The 14,332-nt window shown below is 37.0% G+C and overlaps 1 protein-coding gene and 1 long non-coding RNA gene across 3 annotated transcripts in view; one reads left to right on the top strand and one right to left on the bottom strand.

Moving 5' to 3' along the window:
- The window catches only part of LOC109991487 (protein ELFN1-like), a 129,967-nt gene that overhangs the window by 63,082 nt on the left and 52,553 nt on the right, over positions 1-14,332 (bottom strand). The window lies entirely within an intron of this gene.
- LOC136179404 (uncharacterized) lies at positions 825-10,620 on the top strand. The gene is made up of 2 exons (XR_010666527.1): positions 825-1,344; positions 8,479-10,620. It is a non-coding gene; the product is annotated as an uncharacterized lncRNA (long non-coding RNA).

Below are 14,332 nucleotides of genomic sequence, written 5' to 3'. Positions count from 1 at the left end.
CTTTTCTCGGAAAAAGCTTGAGAATACGGGTTAAAGACAAGGCAGAGAAGATGTAGTTTTCTGATACAGAGTATTGCATTTTTGGGGATTTGTTGGTATGTTTGGAAGGTACAACATCTTTGTCAAGACTGAAATACCTGAACCATCCATTTGATGGATGCCATAAAAGTCGACTTTCATATACCTAGGAAATAAATCAGAATGACTTTTCTTCTTTCATCACTAACAGGTACATGTTTGACAAGCTATCCATGATAAATAAAATGTTATGTTATCAATTTTTCATCTAGTGATATCATTAAGTCACTATATCAGTTAGTTTTACATCAAGAATCACTGTGCTTATTTAGAATTAGGCTAGAGTAGAGAACCCGTATGTGTCACACAGGAAAGCTACATACAGTAGTTTAATGGTGCAAAGCTAACATGGATGAAGCATGAAGATATATTGTTTATGTCTTGATGTGTATGGTGTTGCTGGGGAAATATAGAGTGGGAGGTTTTCTAGTTCTGTGATTTCCCAAGGGGCAAGTATACTAATGTTTTATTTTACAAGTTAATATGGGCATTAGTTTGAGACAGGTTTATTATTTCATTATGATTGTCTGTGGTTTAAAATGACTAAAGCAAAACTTTATTTAACTGTACCGGATAAATCAAGAGCTAATGATTGTGTTCAAGTCGATCATCTGACCAGTGGTGAGACGATACAAGTCAGCAAATTTGTTTTATCGAAGATGCAAGCAAATTAGCACAGCTCATTAAATGAGCTCATCAGAAACATCAAATGTGACCGACCAATTAAAAATTAACAGTTTGTTAGTACGAATTTTCATGAAATTCATTAATCTTGTAACTTCGTGAAATGTATTAATCAAGTCTGCCTACCACCTGTTAACACTCCTACTTTTAGGTGTCTGAAGCTGTAACTTATATGAGTGAAGCACCTAAGTAGTAGCAGATCTATGTTTGGATAGGAGCCAAGCATATGTTGTCAGCAACTGTTTGCTAGACAGAGAGTCTACAGTTGTTACGTATACAAATCAGTGTCATGTCATCTTTATTGTTTTATGGTGATGTACCCAAATGGAAAGGAATTTGTGGGTTGCACCTTTTTGACAGAATATAAGCAGCACTGTGAACACTGTTACTTTGTCAGCACTTTGTCAGTCAAGTGATTTGGAAGCGTGCTTGTTTGATGAAGTTGTCTGACCTCGGCCGATTAAACGGTGTTATAATCTCCAGTCTGTTTCACGATTTCTTCATTGGATTTATACAAACAGAAACAACCCCCACCTAACAGTGGCGTCAACGAACAGTCGACAGTGATCACTTCAGATCCAGGTAAGCAAATCATCTTTCTGCTTACCTGGAGGAAGTATTGTTTCTCTGTTAAAAGACCTGTTGGGAGCTGTTTCTATAATTATTGATTTATTTCATATTAAGATTGGACATATATATGTACACTGCATTTGATTTTCATTCAAAGTGTTACATTTCTGGACTATATGAGGTATAAAACTGCTTATGTCATTGTTATGTTGTCTATGTTATACATGGTATTACTAACACACTCATTAGACGACTTTCTGATACGACTTGTTCTGACATTGGGTGATGGAATATCTATGTGATGTTGTGAAAATTTCTATGAGGAACATAGAATAATCTGCAGTGTGGACACTGGCAGTGCTGCAAAGGTTTGCATGTTTTAAAACCTTGGTGTTAAATTTATTTATAAATCAGGGGACTAGCGCAGCTAATACTTAGCTGTAGGGGTAGGCTTGCAGAATAAAAATGCGTAGAAACCCTTCGTAAAATTGTATCAATTAATGAGAGAGTGATAGCAGCTGATGATTTTTATGGAAAAAGGATTTTATGGAAAAAGTATCGATACAGAAATATATGGAAGAATATGGAATAAAGAGAGTCATTTATAGCAACTTGCGAACTGAATCAAAAAGATTGCAGGCGGATCTTTTCAGGGTCGTAGTGTTGGCTAATTAATAAAGGAAATGGATAAAATGACTGACGTAGGCCTAATATGTGTTGCTGGTCAACTGTCTTGTCTTGTCTTCGTTTAAAAGTCTCGAGCAATTGCAATTTTGTTTTTCATACTGTCCAGAAAACTAAATTAAAATTACAAATTGTCAAAACCAAATTATTATCTTTTTTCTACAGACTGATATTATAGCACAATTTATACAAGTGCACGTTATATATATTAATTTGTTGTGAATGCATGCAACTACTAACATTGTTATTTAATTAAATTAAAGTACCGGTACATAACAAAGATAATAAATAAAAAAAATAAAAAAAATTAGACAAAATGTGACACGTAAAACTTGCTTAATCATATTCCATACATTCTAAATAGACCTATCTAAATAAATCCAAATTTAAGTGAATCATACCATCATGGGCAATGAAAATAGTAAAACCTCAACATGCAATCAAACTGTTATCAAAAATAAATCTGAACTTGATTTGCCAAGAAAGGAACGGAAAGCCATGAAGGCCTTGTTGAAAACCAATCCGCATTTAACTTTGCTACCAGATAAACCTGTTAGTGGCATGACTCCGAGAGAGTGGATCCAGAGCAAAATAGGTTTTTATTATGTAGAACCATATCTGAGCTCTTTGGCTGCATGGACTGATAATCGTTATCCCATAGAAGGCAGTTTTGATAAACGGAAACTGGATCTAGTACGTGGTTACTTGATTGAGAACACTTCAGTGTGTGATCCACTGTGGGATAAAGACTACATGTTGTCTGTATTCGAAGCTTGGGATTTGATGAGTTCTCAATGGCCTGGTAACATACATACTAAGGATAAAAAGAAGCATAGAATTACCAAACACATTGACTTTACAATGTTGCAAACTCATCCAGATGACATACAGAATAGTTGTCGTAGTGGTACAGATGAACAACATGCAAAGACTTCAGGACATGACAGATCAGATATCACACACAGAGCTGTTGCTGCATGTCAAGCTGAGGATGATGACATTTATGACTGGCTGTTTGCATACTCTGCATTGACTGATACAGGTCCAAAGAAAGATGTCTTTACTCGGAATGTCACTCCTACGATTGTGTTTCCATTTAAACAGATGGTGTCAAATGAAATGAAAGCCTGGAGAATGCAATGTATTATTGCATGGTTAAAGAATGGCAGAAAGGTCTTTGAATCTATAGAAAGAAGATACTGTGGTGACAAAGATCTCATTATCAGGGAACAAATTAAATACATCAGAGAATGTATTATGAGTGAATTTAAAAAGATCTTTACCGTACTGAAAACAGGTCAGGATGTAGATCCTGTAGCTAAGAGACTCTTTTGTGATTTTGATGCTATCATTGCACGATTCCAAGCTGAGCGACAGGACCGGATTGACTTTCAAAAACCATTTGATTCAAAAATTGTGCAAGGCATTCTTTCTACCGTTTCTGACAGCGATGTCCGTGAGGCATATTTGAAATTCAAACAACTTGTAGAAGAAGATAAAATAGGAGATCAAGCTAGAATGAGTGCTAATGAACCAATAAGTTCTACAAACATCAATGCTCCACTTGTAGTTTTTGACGACAAAGTCATCAACAAACCTTTGACTTTGGTTGATATCTCTAGAATCACTCAGGATGCACCACCGCCATTAACTAATCCAAAAGGATTTATCAATTGGTGGAGCTCTTTGTTGACGCATGGATCAATGTCTGGGAAAGATCTTCGCTATATCCTTTCTACTTTAATGCCTAATATTAAAATAGATACATTGATTGATGAATGTGATACATTAAGCTATGAACATGACGGTCCTTTAGCTGGTGAAGTTGAATTGGAAAAGAAGTTTCCATGGTTGACTAAACAACATAAGGACACCCACATTCAGGAACTGAAAGATTTCTTGCATAAGAACGCAGCTCAAGATAGAGATGTTACACAGATCTTGAATTGTAAACGTAAACCTAATGAACCAATGTCAGATTATGCATCCAGATTTCAGAAATGCTGGAAAGAACAAGCTAAATTAGAAATTTCTGACAAAGAAGATCCTTTCTTCACTTCAATGCTTTTGAACGGCATAGGCGATCAATCAGCATATACTCTAAAATTGTCCGCACCAAACGTGTACTCCTTGAGTCCAACAAATCTGTTGAAGAAAATTAGAGAATTAGATGCTATAGGATTATTTGGCACAAATAAACCTATAACGCAAGCTGTTCAAACACCTTCTGAGACAGATGGACAACTCATAGCATTTCAAGACTACACTCAGAGAGGTAGAGGTGTTAATAGAGGTTACAACAACACAGCACAAATGAGACCACCCATGAATGCACAGGGTGCATACCAATTCTCTCAGAGAGGAAGAGGATTCAACGGTGTCAACAGAAGAGGCAGGATGTTTAGGAACATGTCAGACATATGTTCTTACTGTTCACAGAGGGGTCACTGGGCCAGAGAGTGTAAATTAAAATGGCAAAATGAGAGTCGAGATGCAAGAGGATTTCACACTCCACAATCATCCACAATCCCTCATCAGAATGCAACTGTTTCCTATCAGACAGGTCAACCAGTTTTTGGTGTCAACCAACAACAAACATGGGAAGAACATGCAAATAAAACAGCTGATATGATATGGAGAAAATAGGACAACCGACAGAGGGACATGGATGGTAACGTTAAATTCCTAATTAATGTTCCACAATTTCAGATTTCTAACACACCTTCTGACATACCGCAATTAAGTTTGTATGTTGCAGGTAAAAAGATTCCTTTTCTAGTTGATACTGGAGCAACAATATCTTGTTTGAATAAAAGGGATTTGATATGTCCTATAACTTCAAAAACCATCCAGTCTGTCGGTATCACGGGTGTCCCACAAACTGAACCACTATCCATACCATTAAAAATAGAATTGGATGAAATACAACTTCATCATTCATTCATTGTAAGCTCTACTGTTCCCATGTCCTTATTAGGGCGTGATTTATTGAGTAAACTCAATGCTACTATTATCTGTTCAACTGATGGTGTTGAAATCCACATACCAACAAATAAAGCATATCAATTATTTTCGGATATTATTCGTGAATCACATCAAGCTACATCTGTTTTGGTAAATGTTGATTTTCTCAACAAGTTATTCACAATGGAAGGACTAAAAAGGTTAGCAACATGTCAGGCAGCTGTAGCAGCTCAGATTTTGAAGATGAAGCCTGTTAATCAACCTTTTTCTAATACAAGGATTGATCAAGCTCACATGGAAGAAATTCCACAGTGCTTTTATATTTCTCCACATGGTATTTTGTTGTTGTGGAAAAATGCATCTGGAATTATTGAATTCTTTGTGTGTGCGATTCAAAACAATTTTACCGACCTTGTTTATTTGCTAAAATCTTGTTATCAACATCTTGATTTAACTCCGGATAATGAAGAACAAAATAAAGACTATATCATTTGGTCGTATGGAGATAAACCAACACATTTCTTCATAAAAGATTCATCTAATAAGATCAAACCACAAATTCAAATTGCTGAAACAAAAACGAAAATCTTGTTAAAACCTCCTTCAGTATTGACTTCTGTTCCATCTGAATTATGGGCATTGCATGCTAATCATGTAGGACTGTTGAACGTCCCACCTTATGAAGCTCACATTGACTACACAAAATATCCAGTCTATGTAAAGCAATATCCATTATCTAAAGAAAAAGAAGAAGGAATTCGACCAGTTATCGAAAGTTTATTACAACAGGGAGTAATTATTAAAAGACGTTCACAAAATAATACACCTATAAACCCAATCTTGAAACCTGGAACTAATAAATATCGATTCACACAAGATTTAAGGAAAGTTAATGAAGCTGTTTTTCCTATGGCACCGGTAGTACCAGACACAAACGCCATTTTGGCAGCACTTCCAGCGGACTCTAAATGGTACACAGTTGTAGATCTTTGCTCTGCATACTTTTCAATTCCTGTTCATGAAAACACACAGGATTTGTTTGCATTTACCTTCAAAGGTGAACAGTATGTATGGCAAAGGCTACCCATGGGCTTTATTGATTCAGCCTCTGTCTATTCGGCTGCAGTTAATGCACATCTATCGCAACTGGTCTTACCTGGTCCATCATCGCTATTGTGCTATTGTGACGATATCATGATCGCATCTCCTACAGAATCGGACTGCATACAAGATTCTTTGGCACTTTTGACTCATCTTGCTTTGGGAGGACATAGAGCATCACTTGCAAAACTTCAGTTTTGCCTACCAATGGTCAATTATTTGGGATACGTTCTAAAGGATGGATGCCGATATTTATCCCCTGACAGAATAAAGGCTATCATGAACATTGAAAGACCACAGACAAAATCAGGGATGTTGTCATTCTTGGGACTTGTTAACTATTGTCGAGCATGGCTTGCTGAATACGCTACACATGATTCCATCTTGCGAAAGGCTACAATAAAGGAAGCTTCTGAAACAGTACGATGGTCTGAAGAAATGAAACATGCTTTTCGTCACATTAAATTTCTTCTTTGCAGTGCACCAGCACTTGGACTTCCAGACTATAAATTGTCATTTCATTTGTATGTTGCTGAAGATGGACAAGTTGTTTCTGCAGTGTTGGCACAGGTGCACGGCGGTGGAATGAGACCAGTGGCGTATTATTCAAAAACCTTACCAATAATAATACAAGGCATGGTCCCATGTTTACGAGCCGTTGCAGCTGCTGCCATAATGGTTGAAAAATCACAAACTATAGTTCTTGGTCATCCAATGATTTTACATACATCTCACACAGTAGATATTATTCTGCGCAATATTACTACACAACACATGACTAGTCAAAGACGTAGTAATTATGAACACATTCTAACAGGTACACAGAATTTGACTATCTCAACTACAACTTGTACAAATCCAGCGAACAATTTGAAAACATTATTGCATGGTGTTCAACCTGAAGAAAATGATTATGTACATGATTGTATGGAATTAATCAACTCCACATCAAGCATTCGAGCAGATTTACAACAAACACCGTTAGAACATAATGATCTTGTTCTATATTGTGATGGATCCTCAATGCGTCCAAATGATAATACTATTCTTTCAGGATATGCTATTGTCAATGATCAAGACCGTTGTGTGGAAGCATATCGGTTGCCATCATTGTCAGCACAAGCAGCGGAATTGATCGCATTAACTAGAGCATGTATATTAGCTGAGAATAAAACAGTTACTATTTACACTGACTCTAAATATGCATTTTCTGCCGCTCATGACTTTAGCAAAATATGGAATAACAGAGGTTTTATAACAAATGCTGGAAAACCAATCTTGAATTCTGAATTGATCAAGAATTTATTGACAGCCTTAATGCTACCAGAGCAAATAGCTATAATTAAATGTGCTGGACACTCAAAAGGTGACTCAGATATAGCTAGAGGAAATAATTTAGCTGATCAACATGCTAAAGATGCAGCAATGCATGCTTCTTTCCCACCTTGGTTGAATACTGAAATGCCTGTTACGACAATTTCTGATCCACCTTTTACTATTACGGATTTGATAACATTCCAAAATCAGGCTGAAGAGTCTGAAGTCACATTGTGGCAAGACAAAGGATGTTGCAAGGATAATGATGGCTTGTGGAAAGATTTACACGAACGTGTTGTATTACCAAAACTAGCTTATGACACTCTCATTGCCTATGTACACGGAATAAATCATGTGAATTACAAAGCTATTACCAAATATATTTCCAAAATATTTTATGCAATAGGAATAGAACAACATGCCAGAGCATTTACTCAAAGATGTTTAATTTGTGCTAGATGCAATCCACATGTAAATCCACCTAAACGACAACACTTACCTAAACCAGAGGGACCCTTTCAACAATTGCAAATTGATTTTACACACCTTCCAAAGGCAAAAGGTTACGCATACCTTTTAGTGATAGTAGACAGATTTTCAAAATGGCCAGAGGCTTTTCCCACGAGAAAGGAAAATGCTCAAACAGTAGTCAAGTGCTTAATGGAACATGTTATTCCTAGATTTGGTATTCCTCAAGGCATTGACTCCGATAATGGCACAACGTTTACTTCTAAAGTAACTAAGCAACTAGCATTAGCATTGGGTATTAAATGGACTTTTCATATTCCATATTCACCTCAAAGTTCTGGTCAAGTTGAACGTACTAATCGTACAATAAAAGATAAATTGATTAAAATTCATCAGTCAAAACAAATGACTTGGGTAGATGCATTACCATTAACCCTATTATCAATTAGATCTATGCCTAACAAAACTACTGGACTGTCTCCACATGAAGTATTAATGGGTCGACCATTTCCTCTAGGTGTTATAATGCATGAAAAACCAGCTATTGATTTGACACAATTACAAGAAATACAACAGACGTATGTTAAGCATTTGTTTTCTTTTGTCTCCGAGTACTCCAGACAAGTGATAGAGTCCCTTCCCTCACCAGCCGAGACCCCCATACATGCCTTCCAACCGGGTGACCAAGTCCTAGTGCGCAGCCTTAAACCAAAAGAGGGCGAGCCACGCTTTGGACCACCCACACAAGTACTCCTAGTGACGAGAACGGCAGTCAAAATCAAAGGACAACCGCAATGGATACATGCATCCAGGGTCAAGGCTGCCCCGCAGACTGTAATGGAAGCTGTGGAATCAGAGACTGTGATCCCGTCAACATCGGAAGCAATGACGTGGCACAACCTCTTCCTGAACAAGGGAAGTACAGACTGATTCACATGTACAAATATTTCAGAAAATGTCTTGTTTGTAATCTCACAATGATATTTGGGGCAATAACATTCTATTTGTTTGTTTCTTCTTTTCTGGACTATGTCACACCTACTCGAAAATACCAGGGACGCAGCTTTACTCAAGAGCCATACATTGAAATGGGCATGTTAAATCATACCCCGGTCAATCTACTTGATATAATAACTTAAAACCTTTGGAAAATTTCTTTGATATGTTCAAAAATAATCCTTTAACGGTCTGGCTTTTGAGTATTGCTGTACCCCTTTTTACGATCATGATGATAGTTTCTGTTATCATGTGTTGTTGTTTTCCTATTTTTCGTGCATTGATTTTAAGATCTGTCAACTCAGTTACTAATTTAACTATGGTTCAAAATCCTGTTGGGAACGTGGCCTTCTACTGCCCGCCGGTGACGGTGCCCAGGGATCCCCACCCAGACAGTTCTGAATCAATCTCCCTTTCGGACTCTAACTCTGATTCATACATCAATAATGTGGACTGAACAAGGATACCCTGCACCTCAAACTTTTACATCACCAAAATAGGATGATGAAGATGTAAAGTTAACCCGGACAGTAGAAGAGAATACCACGCCCTTTGCCATGGAAGTATTGGGGCTTCATTACTTCATTATTTCATTATTTTATTTTTATTTTTTGTTTAATAAGACACTTTTCTCCTGTTTATTGGGTAGACAGGAAGGTTAGAATTGTATTTCTTTTTGCGCAATAGGTAAGATTTTTTTAATTTGTAGTTAGCAAGTGTTTTTGTTTGTTATTTTATTTTATTTTATTTTATTTATTTTTGGAGTACCCTGAGACTTCCACGACAGAGGAAACATTCTAACATGCAAATTTGAGGAATTATTTTAGTTCTTGGTAATAACTATAAAAAAAAAGAGGGATGTGATATATAAGTATTAGATTTTGGTTTGACTGTATGGAATGTTTTTGATTTTGTTTTAGATGTGCTGTGACTCACCATAAAAAAGAAAAGAAAAGGCAGAACATGGATTGGGTTTCTCCCTAAAAGTCAACAATCAATTAAATAATATAGGGTTTACCACCTGTTCTGTTTAGTCGGTTAAATACGCAGGAGTTCTTTTCATCCTAATTTCTTTCAAAATAAAGTATTAGAAATAAGGTTTTGGACCCCTGTAAGAGAGTTTATGGTCTATGAGTTGTACCTGTAATTTCCAACCACTCTTAAAACATTTTTATGTTATTCGAACAATGATAAAATGATTTTGAAGTCTTATAGGTACAAGACAGGGACCATACTCTGGTAGAAGGTGATGGTGAGCGCCTATTAGGAAAATTAAAACTTTTTCTCCCTTAAAGACAAAAAAAAAAAAGATTAAATAAAAAAGGGTGAACTGTTAGTACGAATTTTCATGAAATTCATTAATCTTGTAACTTCGTGAAATGTATTAATCAAGTCTGCCTACCACCTGTTAACACTCCTACTTTTAGGTGTCTGAAGCTGTAACTTATATGAGTGAAGCACCTAAGTAGTAGCAGATCTATGTTTGGATAGGAGCCAAGCATATGTTGTCAGCAACTGTTTGCTAGACAGAGAGTCTACAGTTGTTACGTATACAAATCAGTGTCATGTCATCTTTATTGTTTTATGGTGATGTACCCAAATGGAAAGGAATTTGTGGGTTGCACCTTTTTGACAGAATATAAGCAGCACTGTGAACACTGTTACTTTGTCAGCACTTTGTCAGTCAAGTGATTTGGAAGCGTGCTTGTTTGATGAAGTTGTCTGACCTCGGCCGATTAAACGGTGTTATAATCTCCAGTCTGTTTCACGATTTCTTCATTGGATTTATACAAACAGAAACAACCCCCACCTAACACAGTTTCACAGCTAAAATTGATTAAAGAAGACATGAAGTTAGTAAAAACCATATTATTTTCATAGCCCTGATGGTAATCTCTGTTTTAGCTATAGCTTAACGGTAACTGTTGCTACAGCTTCATCACTGCATGTAAGTCTATACAGTAGGCCAACTTATATTAATCACCAATAACCTCCAAAAAAATCAATATCCATCAATATTTGCTGTACTTTGTGTTCAATATCAAATGTTAGCATGTGTTAACATTAAACTAAGATGTTGAACTTCGTACACCTTGTAGCTAAGAAAACACAAGTATGCCTTGTGACGGGTTTCCAGGCTGCCGTTGGCATTAAGCTCAAACATGGCTTTTAAACTTTTCTAAAGTTCAGTCTTAATCCTTACCTTTCCGACACCCACCCTCTTCTCTTTCTGCCCTTTTTTTTTCTCGATTTAACAGACTGCAGACTAACGAAGTTCTACATTCAGTGGATGCAATTTTTTATTTAAAAAAAATCGAGACGGGAAATTGTCATGTTTTTCTTCAAAATCAACTTCAAAGCACTTATTTAAGACTCGATATTTAGACAATAATTAAAGAATTACAGCAGTGCAATGTTAAGAACAACAATGCCTCAGTTATTACAGCCTTCTGTATAGTCCTCTTTGCTTCTCTCTTTCCTTCATCCTGAGACAAACACACACACAAACACATTTACACACACATTTGGACTGGATAATGACGGGAAAGAGATGGAGGCAGCCAGTTGTCTCTACTGTATCTTATTTGTAGCAGGGAAGATGAGTAATCGACCAGAAATTAAATGAAGGTGGAAGAAAAAGGGAGAGGGACGATGCTGCAACCCAAAAAAATAGTAAGTGGAATTTAAAGTGCTCTGAAGAGGATAAGCAAGTAGGCCAGTCAGGAGAGGAGGAGAAAGAGGAGGAGGAGAGGAGAGGATGGGTGGAGAGGAGAGGAAGAGGATGGGGAATTGATAAATAGATCATTGTATGCACTGAGCTGCTCTGCCTCTTCTGTCTTTCCCACGTCTCCCACCAAACATCAACCAACCCCTACCCGACACCAGATAAACAGAATTTCAAACTCATCTGTTTACTGTAAATCAGCCTAAATACGGCCAAAACACTGAGGTTTCACACAAAGGATTCATACACACACACACGCACACACACACACACACACACACACACACACACACACACACACACACACACACACACAATTTGAACAGTTGTAGTGCGTAACGTCTTCTTCTGTTTCACGCCTTGTTTGTCTTTTCTTTTCGCTGCTGAGGTTTTGACAGGACTCATGGCTAAACTCTTAACAGCGCAACACACACCATGACAAACACACACACACACACACACACAGACTCACACACAGATAGCCAGCAAGTCCAGAGGCTACTGTATCACTAATGGAGGAAGCAGACCGGTGTGAGATTAGATGTGAACGAGACAGACACACACAGACAAACACACTCTTCTCTTATTTAATAGACAAACAGAAAGTCTGCATGGCTGCAATGACTTAAAACATGACAGATGACAAAACTGGGAAATAGTACGGTAGAGTACCTTGGAGAGTTTCTCAATTTCAATTTGCGGAAATATGGCAACAAATGTTTGGGTGTCCTTGAACACCATATATATCTTTAGAAAGCGCCTCAGGGCAATACTGGCCAGCTGTTAGTTGGTAAGATACAATCCATGCTGTTGGATGCTGCATGAGTCATGGAGGTGCGATCACACTTCTGAAAAATAAGGTAAGGAGTTGTACAAAGCAGGAGTGTTGCCTTGGTTTCACTTTTTTCATTAGATGTGTAAAATATGCCCTACAAAGCTCAAACACAAGAAAGAGTAAAGAAATAAAGAATTTCCAGTGAGATACTCCCGCTTCGCAGACTCTCAATGTTCTTTTTGAGGAACTTATCACTTTTTTCTCTTGACAGGGAATATTAAGAGGGAAAGGGAGGCCAAAAAGAGGCAGAGTAATGCTTTTCTTTTCTTTTTGCTGGATGGAGGTAATTGTGACTCTTTTGGGAAGGCACAAGAGGTTCTTTTAATTTTTTACTCAACTCAGGTTTATATTTCAGATTGCGAAAATTCTGTCAGTTTCAGGGTCGGTTTCAGGGCTTAACTTTTTCTTTCACAGTGAACTAGCTATTAGACTTTATACTGTATGTCCAACCACTTGAACAAGAAAATTTAAAAATATGCTTTTTACTTTAGTCTAAGCTACCCTCGAAGACAGGTTTTTACCTGTCCTGGGCTTGGCAGGAAAGTTAAAAATAATACATAAAACATGTATATTGTTCAGTTAGAGCAAAGAAAGAGAATAGCTGAATTTGAGGCAGCTCAGCTTAGGGTTCAAATGGTTTGTAATGTCACCAGCACTACTTAAATAGTCTGTGTGCATTACAGAACAATGACATGTACACAACGTTCATACAGAAGGTAACTTCTTGTTGTTTGATAAGTTCCTTTTATTGTTGTTCTGTTTTATATGGGAAGTGATTTCTGGATTTTTTGCTATACCTACAAATAGTTGTTATCATATCAAAATGATTCAATCAATCTTTATTTGCATAGTGCCAATTCATAGCAACTGTAATCTCTAGACACTTTACAAAAAGAGCAGGTCTAGACGGTACACTTTGTTATACTGCATTGTACATAAAGTCAGCACTGACTCTGTCTGCTTATACATAGGTGTATCCAACTCAACTCCTTGGTGATAGTTTAGAGTTTGACAGTTCTAAACAGCCTCCCCCCGTACACCAACACTACCCTTACACTACATCACTCGACAATCACAGTAAAACAAAGTATGACGCTGGGAGACCCAAACAAGAGCCTAGAGGGGGAACTATACACAATTTGACAACATGGTCACTGACCAAGTGCCTGTACCTGTACTAGTAAGTAATGACAACAGGTTGGACACAGTCGTCCTATAGGCTTGTTGAGTGTGTTTGATAGTGTTGTTTCACTTTGCACCAGAAATATTAAACAAACAGAAAGTCAAGAAGTTATTAAATCAAGAAAAAAACATGTCATTTGTTCACATACATGTTTAGAAGAATTTGAAAATGTAAAAGTCGATAAGTACTGATGATTCAATACGTCGTCATGTGGTTACAGATGGATTAGGTTAAGGACTAAAAATGACTTTGATGCCTTTAGTTTAGGGAATTAACATCATGGTAATAGTGCTTTAAAAAAATGCAATGTTGACTATGGGCTGTAAACAGGGAACTACAGCAATCGCCATCCAGTAGTTGAACTATGACCTTGTTCTGACATTATGACATCACTCAGATGTTCCTACGCTGACTTTGAAGCTCTTAAACAGCCACCTGACTTCCTCTGTTGTGCACATCATCACTGCTACACTGAATGGAGGGATGTGTACCTCTAACATAAACATGAACATTATGAAGCGCAAGAACAAATGATGCTGTTGTTTTTCTGAGCAGAAAAGTCTCTCTAGGAAGTTTTTAAGAAAGTTAAATGTGTCACAAAAAGTAGGCCAACATTATAATTCAAGTTTAGCCTTTCATTTAGTACCATCTTATTCTAAAATAGAGCGTGACTGGAATATTCATCGCATTCAATAACTTTGCTACATTATTTATTCCATTATTTAAG

The sequence above is a fragment of the Labrus bergylta genome, chromosome 1 (assembly GCF_963930695.1).
Source record: "Labrus bergylta chromosome 1, fLabBer1.1, whole genome shotgun sequence".
In the NCBI taxonomy this organism is placed as follows: Eukaryota; Metazoa; Chordata; class Actinopteri; order Labriformes; family Labridae; genus Labrus; species Labrus bergylta.
Note: the sequence above shows the minus strand (reverse complement) of the source record. Positions and strands in the feature narration are given on the sequence as shown.